Source organism: Cynoglossus semilaevis, chromosome 16 (assembly GCF_000523025.1).
Source record: "Cynoglossus semilaevis isolate Cse_v1.0 chromosome 16, Cse_v1.0, whole genome shotgun sequence".
In the NCBI taxonomy this organism is placed as follows: domain Eukaryota; kingdom Metazoa; phylum Chordata; class Actinopteri; order Pleuronectiformes; family Cynoglossidae; genus Cynoglossus; species Cynoglossus semilaevis.
This window is the reverse complement of record NC_024322.1, coordinates 3,063,762-3,076,758: the sequence shown is the minus strand read 5'-3', so window position 1 is coordinate 3,076,758 and position 12,997 is coordinate 3,063,762. Positions and strand designations below refer to the sequence as shown.

The 12,997-nt window shown below is 39.9% G+C and overlaps 1 protein-coding gene across 1 annotated transcript in view; it reads right to left on the bottom strand.

Moving 5' to 3' along the window:
- The window catches only part of st6gal2a (ST6 beta-galactosamide alpha-2,6-sialyltranferase 2a), an 83,174-nt gene extending 70,529 nt beyond the window's left edge, over positions 1–12,645 (bottom strand). The window contains exon 1 of the mRNA XM_008328058.3: positions 12,162–12,645. The gene's annotated coding sequence lies outside the window, so the exon portion shown is untranslated. The remainder of the gene's footprint in view (positions 1–12,161) is intronic.
- Between the last annotated feature and the right edge of the window lie 352 nt (positions 12,646–12,997).

Genomic DNA, 12,997 nt, shown 5'->3' with positions numbered 1-12,997 from the left:
AGCGTGACAAAAGAATTCTATTAGCATGAGGCGGCGCTCAAACCAAGTCACCTTGGCCCCCTGCATCATCACGCTAACAGTACGAGATCATCTCCTTAGACTGGAATATTAAAAAGCACCACAGGTAAAGGCTCGGACGCGCGTGTGGTGTGATTAGTAGTCAGTATTCTGTGTGTTGGTGTGGGGGAGCCAAAATGACCACGGCTGTTGTGGTCACCCCCAACATCAGAAATGTGTGTGGGTTTTTTTTTTTTTTTTAACTGCAGGCTTTAAACGCCTGTTTACTCTTCTGCCTAAACAGCGTCCAGACTCCTCCAGATATAATGAGGGACAGAGAAGCCAAACTACAGGTTTGAAATGGTAATGAGAAAGACTCCCTGCTACGGGAAGACAGGGAAGCACGAGACTGATTTAGCTCAGCAGAAATTAGAGATTTGAAAGACAGTAATAGGACATATTTAGTTGGCAGTCGTGTATATTTAGCTGCAGTGCTCAGGGAGGAATAAAAAAAAAAAAAAAGAGTGAAGTCGGGTCTCAGCTCCACATCTGTAACGTGTATTTATGTCAAAGAAAAGCAAAAATATATGTTCTCCCCTTGAGAAAATTACAGCCTTGTCGGATTAAGCTGCGGACTATCATCATGTATTCAAGTCGGACCAACCACTGAACAAGACTTGTTTTACAATAATAAAAACAAACCAAAGAGGCCACATTCAAGTCCAAGATCCTGACTCCTGACTCCATCTGACCCACTCTGACATTCCTGTCCTCTATATTGTGCTGTGGTACTGGTAGAACTATTACTCATGTTGATATCACTGCAGTCCGTGTGGTGGAGGCCTGGTATATTGATGCTTGTATCTGTCCAAACGAAACCAATGAAACCAAGTCTGTTTTATGTTCCTAACTTACCACAGTATATCGGTTGATTCAGGATTTTTGTGTATATATATTCAGACTCTCTGTTTATATATATTCAGGATTTTTGTGTATATATTCAAACTTTTGTATATATATTCAAAGATTAATTTCCTGAACGGCATGCCATAATAATGTATATATGTATATATATATTTAATGTATATATGTATATGCTCCTAACAGTCTCTTGTTCACTAGGTGTATTTTCGATGACAGGAGAAAGGAGCCTGGCGTCTACAGGGAGCTGCTGAGGTTGTATAGAGATGTATGGCCATTCCACAGTGAAAGATATTCTTCAGCAGCTGTCTGTGTGTAACGGAGCGGCTGGCTGTGCGGTGGAGCAGACTGGTGGGCGTTACCAGCAGACTGGCAGCTCTAGTTCAGAGGAAGTTAGAGGAGGAAAATGCAGATGCAGCTCATGCCCTGCACTGCATTTCTCAGCAGCATTATTTGGATAAGTTGAAAGATTTTTTTCGTATGTTTTTGTTCAGGCACATGTGCAGGAGCACTCATAGCACTGACAGCCTTCAACAATTCCAAATCCACATCTGTATTTTGTAAATTAAAATGCAGAAAGGCTGTCATTGACCTGGATACAAATAAATTAGTTCATTGAATAAACCAATTAGAAATAATAAATAAGTTAATTTTGCAATGTAATAATATACAGTATTTAAACCAAACTAATAAAAAAAGAGACAGAGCAGAAAATAGACAGTAGCAGCCCACAGCTCCTTTAGTTTGAGACCAGTGGTCTAAATTATCTGCGGGAGAAAAATAAAAAAAAAGTAATGAAAGTTTCGATGTGATAATAGGGAGGTTTGTTCCCCAGAAGAATGACAGACAAACAAACGTGGGTTCCTGCAGTGAAGGAATATGACTTTGGTTATGACACAGATGAGGGTCTCAGTTGTGAGGCCCGTGTTGAAGATTAAGATGTGGTTCAGATTTCTGGGCAGGTAGACAGACTGTAATGTTCTGATGATGAGACAGAAGTTGAGCGTGTTGTTTGTAGAGAGATATGGGAGCAGTGATTATTATGTTGGATGGATTCCAGTGGAGTTAAAAAGCTGGCTTACACCCACCGCTCGGCTCCTGTTATGCAGTTAATTAAAGTAGAGCGAGACGGCGAGGAGATGAAGCAAACGGAGATATAGACGTGATCGTCATCGGGGTAAACGTGGACGTCTTCTAGCCAGGTGGAGGTTATTAGATGAGGGGGAAGCGGTGGAGTTGATGCAGTTAATTGATTAAATGTTTGTTTAAAAAAAAGAAATCCCAACTTAATCTGGAGACAACACCGCTGGAAATGTTGCTTCAAAACGAGGAAGAATGGAGTGATTGATGCTGCTGACGTCTGCAGGGAGGTGAAAGAGGACGACCAGATCATGCTAAATGAGGGGTTTTTTCCATTGTGGTCGAAACATGAAAAAACGATTCATGCACAACCCCATCACTTGATTTCATACCAAATGTGTCAAAAGACTGTACTCAGATGTTTGCTAATTCATTACACAAGAGCACATGCTTGATAACTCGTGATATCCACAAGTTGATACCAGAAGTTCCTTTCCAGTTCACTGTCTCTCTGCTGGTCGACTCTTTATGTTTAGCTCATTATTTAGCTCTAATATCCATCTGTTTAATATGAAATCAGTTTTATGGATGAATAGGATCTTCTATTCCTTCACCTTCTGTCTCACATTAACCAAATCCTGCGGGTTTTTTGGAGTTTGGTATAAAAAGCTTCTATTTTTTCTCATTCTATTCAGGCCTTTTTGTTTTGAACCGTCACAGAATTCTCATTGTTACAAATGACGGCTGCTAAATACAAGAAAGCGCAGTGTGGGATGCAGTTTATTTGACTTTATGAATTTCAATCTAAAGTGCACGCTCCCTCAGACTTTTCATCAGCTACTGCAAACACACAATAAAAGCAGGTTGTGCCGTTCAATAGAGGGAATGTTCAGGGGGATATTCCAGCAGGGAGCCCAACACCCAGCAGACCAGAGGCTGTCCAACAGGAGATACAGTATGAACTCTATGGAGAGATGTGGTAACAGGAAACCAGGACAGGAGGAAAGAGACTCATTTCAGAATGTGTTACAAAAGATAATACAAAAAAAAAATCAAAGATGCTGCATGAAAGATAAAGAAAAACTGTTTTCACTATATATATATATAACTATATAAGGTGTGAATTGACAGGATCTTAACAATATATATATAACTATATAAGGTGTGAAGTGAATTGACAGGATCTTAACGGGAACAACCTGCACAAAGTCAGTGCTGTCAGGCTTCAACCTTATAAACCAAAAAAAAATCCCAAAAATTCTCCACACGTGCTTTTACGTAGAATGTGTTTTGACATTTGGCATCATCTGTTTTTCAGGAAACACTACGAAACCCAGAGAAACATCATTAGGGAAACAATTACAACCACCAGCAAACTCCATGTGGTCCCATTATTCTGCCTCTATCTGTCCACGAGCTATAAATAGGGACATAAAAAGGTAGTGCCATCTGGTAGACAACATTCCCTTCCCCTCCATTTCCAAAATCACAAATTAAAATTTCCTTCTTTCCATGGGCTGTAAAGTTTAAAAACTCGTCCACGGAAATAGGATTTCCCATGAATCACCTTGTGATTGCAGTGGAGAAAACTATTTCTACCAAAATATCTCTCAACAGTGGAGTTCAGCTGTACCACACTCCGATCATTAGCACGTTTTTATAGTACCCTAAGTTTCTCGCTGCACCAGCAAAATGTTTTAACATTGTTTGTGTAACTAACAGTTATTTCTAATTTTTAATTTCAGTAGTTTAGGTTCAGTGGTAGAACCTCCAACTGCCACCAGAAGGTTCTGGGTTTGATACCACCTAGAGCCCACCTAGAGTGATATTAGTGTGTTATATTTCCACCAAACTCCATTGTGATTCAAACCAAACTTTGATTCATTTATTTACACTCTAACATGATTCCTATTAGTCCAATCGTTTGAATGCATTTGAATCCAATCAATATGGACAGACAGCAAACTTTTTGTTTGAAAATCCTGATATGGCCAAGTGTATCAGAAACACTGTGAAGGTGAGGACGCTTCAGACGTCATAGGTTTTAGGAATCATTTTCTCCCAGCCTTGCTCTAACCTTCTCCTTCGGCCCACAGCAACGCATTAGTAGCCTGAATGAGGCGGTCTTTTTGCGCACACGTCCGATGGTAATGATAGGGTCAAGGTGGGGCACACACTGGGTCATCACAGATAAGCATTTCACCTGAAGTGCTGATGCCTCTCGGAGGTCACTGCAATGTGAGATAACATTTTTACAACCACCTCATGCTCGGCTGGATTACTGTGGGTGAAAGACTGCAGCAAAACAAGTGAGCAATGAGCAGCAGCTGCTTATCAGAGATTCAACTGCTACGTTTGAATTAAAAATATAGTGTATAACTCCCGTTCTTCATCACAATTCCTTGAATGGTAGCGTTTTTACTCGCAGTTTCAGACATAAAACTACGGAGCTTATCTCCAAAATTAGTTTCAGAGTTGGACTTTGTTTGTTTGTAACTGTCTTAGTTCGCAGCAGGAGATTTTTTTTTTGCTATTAATAATTTAGTTTTTCTAACATTGCTTTGTTTGCAACTTGCACCGCATGGGTTTGAATCATAAGAGATTTAGAGTTTTAAATAGGTCAGCCTGGATAGATAACTCTGGTCAAACCCCCTGCAGGTACTGTATGTAGATATGTGTATTATATGTTAGAAGACAGACCATCAACTAATGAACCGTTAATATACCTGTTGAATGTGACCTACAGATGACCTCTGCTCAGACCACTCAGGCGACACTCAGTAACTGCAGAGCGTTTGATATTTTCCACAGGAAACACAGTCGAGTGTGAACGTGACGTGCTGCGTTCTTACACGTGTGTCTGTATAAGAACGTAGTCTTGAGGTTTGCACGTTGCAGACAATCCCCTGAGTTCCAACGTGCCTTATTTATTCAAATGAGACCCTGAAGTGCTGCAAGCGCTGCTGCAGTCTGTGTTTGTGTTCTTTAACCTCCATGAAAAAAGGTGGAACGCCGTGAGGATTCACCTGGAGGAGACACTGAGAGGAACTCAGTCACATTAAATAGCAGCTGGATGAAATGGATGTTCCCTCAAGGCCTGCTGCTGCTGCTGCTGCTGCTGCTGCTGCTGCTGCTGCTGCTGCTGCTGATTCTCCTACAGGAACTCCTCCAGGAGAAGGCTGAATAAGCACTACAGCTCACAGTTAAAAACATGACCTGAGAGTCCAGCTCATCTGCAGCAAGTAACCCACCCAATCACAAGTGAGGGTTCTTCTGCTGAGAATATCTGCTTCAGGAATACAAGAGGTGCATGAAACACACAGAGTCCAGAAATGACACTAGTTAGAGTCTATTACAATGTCAATGAGTTCACTGACTCTTTTGTGGGCGGGTTGGTCTAATGGTTAGATGGTGGAAAGGTGGATATGGAGGCTGGTTTCCCTCCACTTTGTTTTTCTTCCGTTGCATGTCCACATATACGTACTTTTTAACACTCCATTTGACAGATGGTCCGCCCAGAGTATTTTTCTTCCCATATTCCTCTGACATATCACGTTTTCAATCTGAGAGCTAAAGAATGTTTTCCTAAGAAGAGCTATGAAACTTCCTGCCCAGAGAGGACACTGATCAGCAGAAAGTTTGCAAAGCTCGCCAGAATTTGATGTGCGCTCGTACGTACTTGTAGTCATATCTTTGTGCGGACCCTACAACGTGAGTACACTGTGTCCGCACGTCTCTACTTCAAAAGAAATGGTGTTAGTTTCAGAGTGTGTGCGTGTGTGTGCGTGGCTTTTCAAAAGAACCAGTGTGCACCAGCCTTCGTCTCCAGAGTCTAATGGTGTCATTGTAGTGAAATCAAATGCTCACTTTCTAAGTTAAACGATGGTTTTGTCATGTTTTAAAACGGTGGTTCTCAAATAGTCAACTCTGGGGACCTGCACTTTACCACAATCCTCAGTTGCGACCCAATTTCCAAGCACTTAGTTTTATACTTCATAAAAATAGTACAGTAATAAACATCAGGCCTAGAGGATATGGCTTTAGTTGAAAAGAAAATGTCACTTTTGAGGCTGAGTATTTTTTCATGATATATAATGGAAAATAGTTGAAATTGTAATTTCTTAACACCTATTTCAAATAAAACAAACTTCAGTTTGAGTTCAAAAGGATAGTGGAAGAAGGTCACAACTCAGCAGGTGAGAAATATACTGTACTTCTACAACACCACTTTGACATACTGCAGATATGATGTTGAAAACAAGGGGTTTTTTAAACCAGCAACAAAGTGTTCCTGTTAATGGTCCACTGCAGCTCCAATACCTGTGACTGCCATGAACTGCAGCAAACAACAGTAAGTAAAAGCTTTTGTTCAAGCAGAAAAAAATATATAGGGGGGGCTGTCTGCTCCAGCAAGAGATTTACAGCTTTAGTCGACCTCTATGCATCCAGAGAATGTTCCAGACAGGGCCATGACAATAATGACTTTGTTTTAATGGTTATGTCATGAGATAGGACAGCCGATCGTGACTCATTTATGCCTATAGCACAAAGAACAAGAAAAGACTTTGTAAAACAGATTACTGTAAAGTTCTTGACGTTTCCTCATGTCGGTCTGGTGTCACCAATCTATTTTTACTGGGCTTTTAAAGTCTGAAAACTCACTTGGAGCTCAAACATAGAGCTGGGCCACATTTACTTCAAAGGTCTTAATGAAGAGACACGAGCCAACCTTTCATTACACTGGTCTGCATTCAGACCATAACTTCAGATTGTACAGTTGACATCAACTTAAACATTTATGTTAAGACCTTGTATACTGTGCTGCCATCCAAGGACAGTAACGGCATCACTGGCATTTCTTTTGCCAGATGTTTACATTACAATGCTACTTTAAACTCTGATACATTTATCACAAAATGATTTTGAAAGAGTTGATAAAAAATATATCCAGGTCCAAGTCGTAATCACAAACGCTCAGTTTTTGTTTTACAGAACACTGTATAAATGAATGAGAACTGACAGAGGGAGCAGAGAGGAAGAGTTTCACACTAAAGTGTGTAGAGAAAAATGGCAACTGCGATAAAGTAATAGGAAAAAATGATGTTTGGATTCAGAGGCAGGCAGACGGGCAATGACACTGAATGATAGATGTGGCAGAACTGATATGACAGATGGAGAGAGTAGGAAAAGAAGAATGTTTGATTCTCTCTGCAGTGGAACAAAGTGATAAATGACTTCAACTCACAGGAGACAAACTTCCTTCAAAGGACTGTTCTGTACCTCTGGGTTTCCTGTGACCTTGTCCGCCTTCCTTTGTTACCTTTGACCTCTGTTTTTTTACAGTATGTCCACAAGGATCACCGGTTGTCTGACATCAGAGGCATAAAGATTTCTGAGAATGTTAACTCCAGCAGTAAGCCCAATTCTCCAACAACAAAAACAACCCATGCGCCCTGCAGCAGTGGTTTATTAATGTAAGAACGCCAGAATTAGATTCATGCTTTAGATAAATAAACCATCAAAGCAGTGAAAGATTCGCTGCTTTTCATTTTCTTGTTTTTCCGTAGTTTCGCCTGCGTGTGATGCAACTGTAAGCAAACACAGCTAAAAAGAAGTCTTTTCTCGCGGGCAACAAGACAAGAGATGGTCGAGAGGAAAACATCCACTCAAACGGGCAGCTTTAAAGGAGAGACAGAAAGAATCTGCCACTAAATGGTTGCCCAGAAACATCTGAACAAACACCACCAGACTATTAATGTTATATTTATATATAATATAATTGTTAATATTTTGATGTTGCGTGCTAAAAGGCTATTTGGTGCAATAGAAACAGCAAGATCTCATTTTGTCAGGAACAAGTTCAGAGAAATAAAGGTAAAATAGCTAAGTGAGGATGAAGCTAAAATTAGCCAAAAAAAAAGTCAACAGAAAAGGTGTGTAGAAAAAGCTAAATGGCTACTAGCTCAAAATTAGTTCAGATAGAAAAAAAAAGCTTAATTATAGCCAAAAGGCTGCTTGTAGACCCAACAGATCGCTAATTGGCCAAAGGTACCTTAGGGCCTGCCCACAGTTAGATACAATCATAGCTAATGCATAACGGTAGAAGACAATGTTCCAGGATTAGACTCGTAGTTAGTCAAGAAAGAGGCTAAAAAATAGCAAAATGCAGTCTTGAAGATTGTCCAAAGTAAACCATGAAATATTGTAGAACATTTTCAAAGATTTCCTAAATACATTGAAGCTTTTATGGTCAACAGAAGGAAATATTGATTTAAAAATATTTTATAAGTTTGTAAATAACTAAGAGCAAATGGAGCCAGTAAGATTAAACATTTTCTCAAGAGCGAAAACTGTTTCTAAACGTGTGTTAGGTGTATTGATTCCGGTCATCATTACCATGCACAGCACTCTTTTGCAACTCTCAAAGACACTAATAACTAGTTGAAGGCTGACCTACATTAAAAGCTGATGTACAGGACAGTGAACAGGAAGTCGGAGACAAGCAGGAACGGAAAGGTTAAAGAGGAAAGCCGGGAGTCAAGCAGAGGTTAAACTCAAGCTGCTATAAATCTTGGTGGAAAAAGGTTGTAGCTCATTAAGTATGTGAGATAATAGGATGTGCGATGCCGAAGTGTAAAAGGTCCAGATGGAAACGGAACGTTTATGAACCAAAGATGTCATTAGAAAACATAAGAAGTGAGTTAGAGATGGAGAGTGGAGAGAGAAGTTACTGCAGGACAAGGTTCAGTGCTAATGTCAAACACACAGAGAATCAATTCGTAATTAAATTAACAAATATGACATTTACTGTGATCCGAGGATTGACCTTTCCTGTATAAATATGTATGTGCAAATACCAGCAGGTCAGATTATTCCTTCAGTGGTATTTAAGAGCGGAGAAGGCAGATATTTTCTGAAAATAAAATAAACATCGCAATCACACAAATGTATTTGTTTTGTTCTTATGAAGACGTCAATAGATATGTGCTGTAATGTGTACAACTTGTGTCATTTTCTCTTTTCCCTTGAGGGAAACAAATATTTAGATTTCTGGAAATAGACGTTAGATAGCGGTACTGCGATGTAAAGAATCCCAGCTGTCTTTTAAAACTCAGGGTCACCTGTCTGACTTTTCTTACTGCACTGAAGGTTGGTCAGTTCTTCTGTGTCTCTGCAGGTTATTAGTAGGTCATTGTTGTTAAATGCTCATGCACTCTGCCGTGTTACTAGTTACTGAACTGCATCCACAATCGTAGTACTCTGTGATGTCTCGGTGTGTACTGTGTACTGACCTTTTTTTATTATTTCCTCCAGTTTCTGTCTCTCACCGTGCATGCAAATATTATTGGAACAACATATTTAACTAGTTGAACAGGACTGCTAGCATCATTAATCAAACCAAGAAACTGATCCCTTTCGCTCAGATGGACAGAGGAACTGCTGACCAACAGCATCTTAGGTATCTGTTAATCACAAATGAACAAAGTGTGTAGTCAGGGATGGAGGTGGAAGGATAATATTATACAAATGAAGAATTAGTATATAAAGTTACAAAGATAAAAAAATAGAAATGATAAAGTCTAAGTAATACTGTTGCCATAATTATAGTTTTAAAAGATTCATGCGTCGTAAAAATGCCCAGCTAAATGTTTTGGCCTGGTTTTAATTTATTGAGAATCACTCACTAATAAAGCCCTACTGAATAATAGGCAATCTTTCTGCTCATAAAAAAATATGCCCAACGCTGTTTTCCAGTCAACATTCGCATCTAAGTATCGCCTTTATCCCAGACTAGAGGCTCCATTTGGAAAAGCACACAGCAGTTAGCATTTAGCTACACAGCCTGAGCCACCGACAGGACTGCAGGCTGGACTTTGTTACAACAACAGCCTTTTCTCTCCGTCACCAGCCTCTTTTCACTTCCATCCCTTTCATTGTGGTTTCAGCTCTGTCCTTCACAGCACACCTGCACTGAGGAACAACAGTTCCTTTTATTGCCTGTAGTGACACAACAGTACACTGTACATTACCTGCCCTGCCTCTTTATATATATATATATATATATATATATATATATATATTTTTTTTTTTTTACCGAGAAGAATCATATCCTGTTGAGCTTTGATAAAATTCCATCTACATTGTTTGTGCTGCAGCTGATGATTTTTGAATGAAATGCATCACCAGCAGCGACGGAGGTGTCGCCTCATCAAAAGCTCACAGGTTATACATCGTCTGACTGATCACATTTGCCAGTAATCCAGTGCCAGATTCATTACTTTTCCTTAGCGGTGGATGAATAGCAGGTATAGTGATCGGGGTGAAATGTAATTCCTCTGGGCAAACATTAATTTTCCTGCTCCCCAACTGCTGTAATGTGGTTTGTAGACATAACACGCAGTTATAACACTGTCCTCAGTTGAAGGGATTTCTGCTGCACAGGAATCATAAGTCTGGCTTAGCAATCAGCAGCAGAGGCATAGGAGACAGGAGGAGGAGAGGCACCAAATCTTACTGATACATCACAGCACTGGGCCAAATGCTCTGCTCAAGGGCTGCTGATCCTCTCTTCAGCTATATCTAATGGAGGGCTGAAGGCCTACCACCAGGCACAGCAAACTGAAAACTGTGTTTACGTCAAACACCCGGAGACCAGATCGGGGCCCATCAGTGGGTCCAACACCGCCCTCGCCAAAACAATCAGATGCCTTATTTCTAGTATGGATAAATTAGGTACACATAATAACTACAAATACCAATGTTGTATACAACAGAGGGTGATTTTGGAAAGTGTGATATTTTGATATTACTCTTGAATTAAAAGTTCTGACAAAAATGAATGTCGAAGAAGAAAATAAAAACTTTAGCAAAGTCAGGAATGAGGAAAAACAGCAGAACCGTTTGTTGCACATCACGGAACAAATGGCCTGGAAATGCAAAACACATTAAAAAAAAAGTAAAATGGTTTTACGGAGCTTGGGAAGAATGTGTCGTGGAAAACTATATCTATTCACATTATTGAAAATGCCTTTTCTTTATTGTGAATATATAAACACAAATGTGTTTCTTCTTAAATATCTTTTGATATAATTGAATTTGGTAGCGAAGTGAACGAGTGAGTGGTCGACGGACAAGGGTCGATGCTGAGCCAATCAGTGTGAGGAACACAATAGCATGCTCAATTATCTATTACTACACCAAGTATGCATTGTATTAGCCAGTAGTCTGCGGTGTACAATCTCGTCTCGGTAAACAAAGCTACCAGCGGTCGTTTGCAAATACGCTCATCTCAATTTCAAAACGACAATCCACATTTTTACAGCCAAAAAAAAATAGATTAAAAAAACCACGGTATCCAGTCAAATGTCTTAAGGGCTGTAGAAATGCTTTACACTTTGTGTTTGTGTTCCGTACTGACCTGCTACAGTGTGTGTCTCACTGCAGTGCCTTTATGTTTCTATAAAAACTCTTTTTCATCTTCTGTTCTTATTTTCAACTGTGCATTGAATCTGTCAGCATCTCTGTCGCAGTTGTTTTTGCCAAGGTCACAGTGAGGAATGAACAGATGTGGTAGAGGCGAGAGACAGGAGCAGCAGGAAGAAAAAAAAGAACATCATAATTAAAACAAGAACGCAGGGAATTGGATGGAAAGCCATTCAAAGAGAAAGCCTTTGAATCTCACGGGGAGGAAGGGACAAAAGGAATTCAACAAGGAAGAGAAATTTGAAATATTAAAGCAGGGGAAACACAGTGTGAGAGGTGGACACAGATAAAGAGAAAAGACAGCAGGCAGGGGGCTGCAGTGTAAAAGCAACGCTACAGAAGAGAGGGAGGATGATATTTTTAACATGTTCCAATCGGAGCGAGCACATCAAATAAGGCCTGCTGTGAAAAAACACCCTCTCAGTTAATCAGAGCGGAGAAAAAAGAGGCAGGAAAAAAAGTCAGTCACTGATGCCAGAATAAGTCTGTGGGAAGCCAGACTCTGAGATAGGAAGCAGCAAAGAAGAGAGAATAGGATTTGGTGTGTACGGAATACAGAAAAGAGGGCAGAATGGAAGTAAATGCTTGAATCTTTTCCACATGAAAGAGCTGATTCCCGTGGAGTCAGGGGCTTTAATAAGCCGGGGAGGAGAAATGTGCTTGTTTGTGTGTCTGTTCACCTCAGTCTGAGTTCATGGAGAAAGGGTCTGATGTCTGAGGATGGACTCAGAGAGGATAAACTCGGCCTCCACCATGTTTGCTGCAGTTCTGCGTGGCTGCTGCTCGGCAGCTCCCACTTGTTACCCCATAATCCTGGAAGGTGGCGTTGTCCTGTATGACCGCGACCAACAAGTCCCTGCAGAATTGCACAGACTATTACTCCATCACAGAAAAACAAAGCTGTCCTTCAGCAGATCTCTGAGGGCAACAGTAGAAGAAAGTACAATCCTCACTTGCAGAAATGCAAACTGAGGTGAAAACAACTTCCAGGAACAAAGAGAATTAAACATGATGCTGCTATGCAGTATTAAAATATTGATACATAGAATTGATATATATGGTAGTGTAGACTGTAGTTTATATTCATTGACAACATGTTCTACTAAAGAAGCTTAAACACAAGAATGACATCAAAGGAGCATTTAGATTTAAATCATTAAACATAATTGACTTGAAATTATTTTTGCCTAAAGCTTTATATCACATTTGTTCTGGGTAAAACAACAACAGGGTTTTTATGATCTTTTATGCCTAATGGCCCCTTTGGTATTCTTTCAGAAGGAAGAATATCTGCCGATAAGCAGCAACAATCCAGAGCCAAACTTTGGAGGATTTGTTCTGGATTGTTATATTTTTGTGAGGTCATTTTGACGATCCTTTGAGGAACAGTGGTGAAGTTTGGAAAAGAATATTTATTATATTGTAACTTCAAACAGGTGCAGAGTTAGATTAAGCTCCTTATTTTTTTCATTCATTATGCTATTTTATTTTTGCTTACATTATGTTACAAATTTGT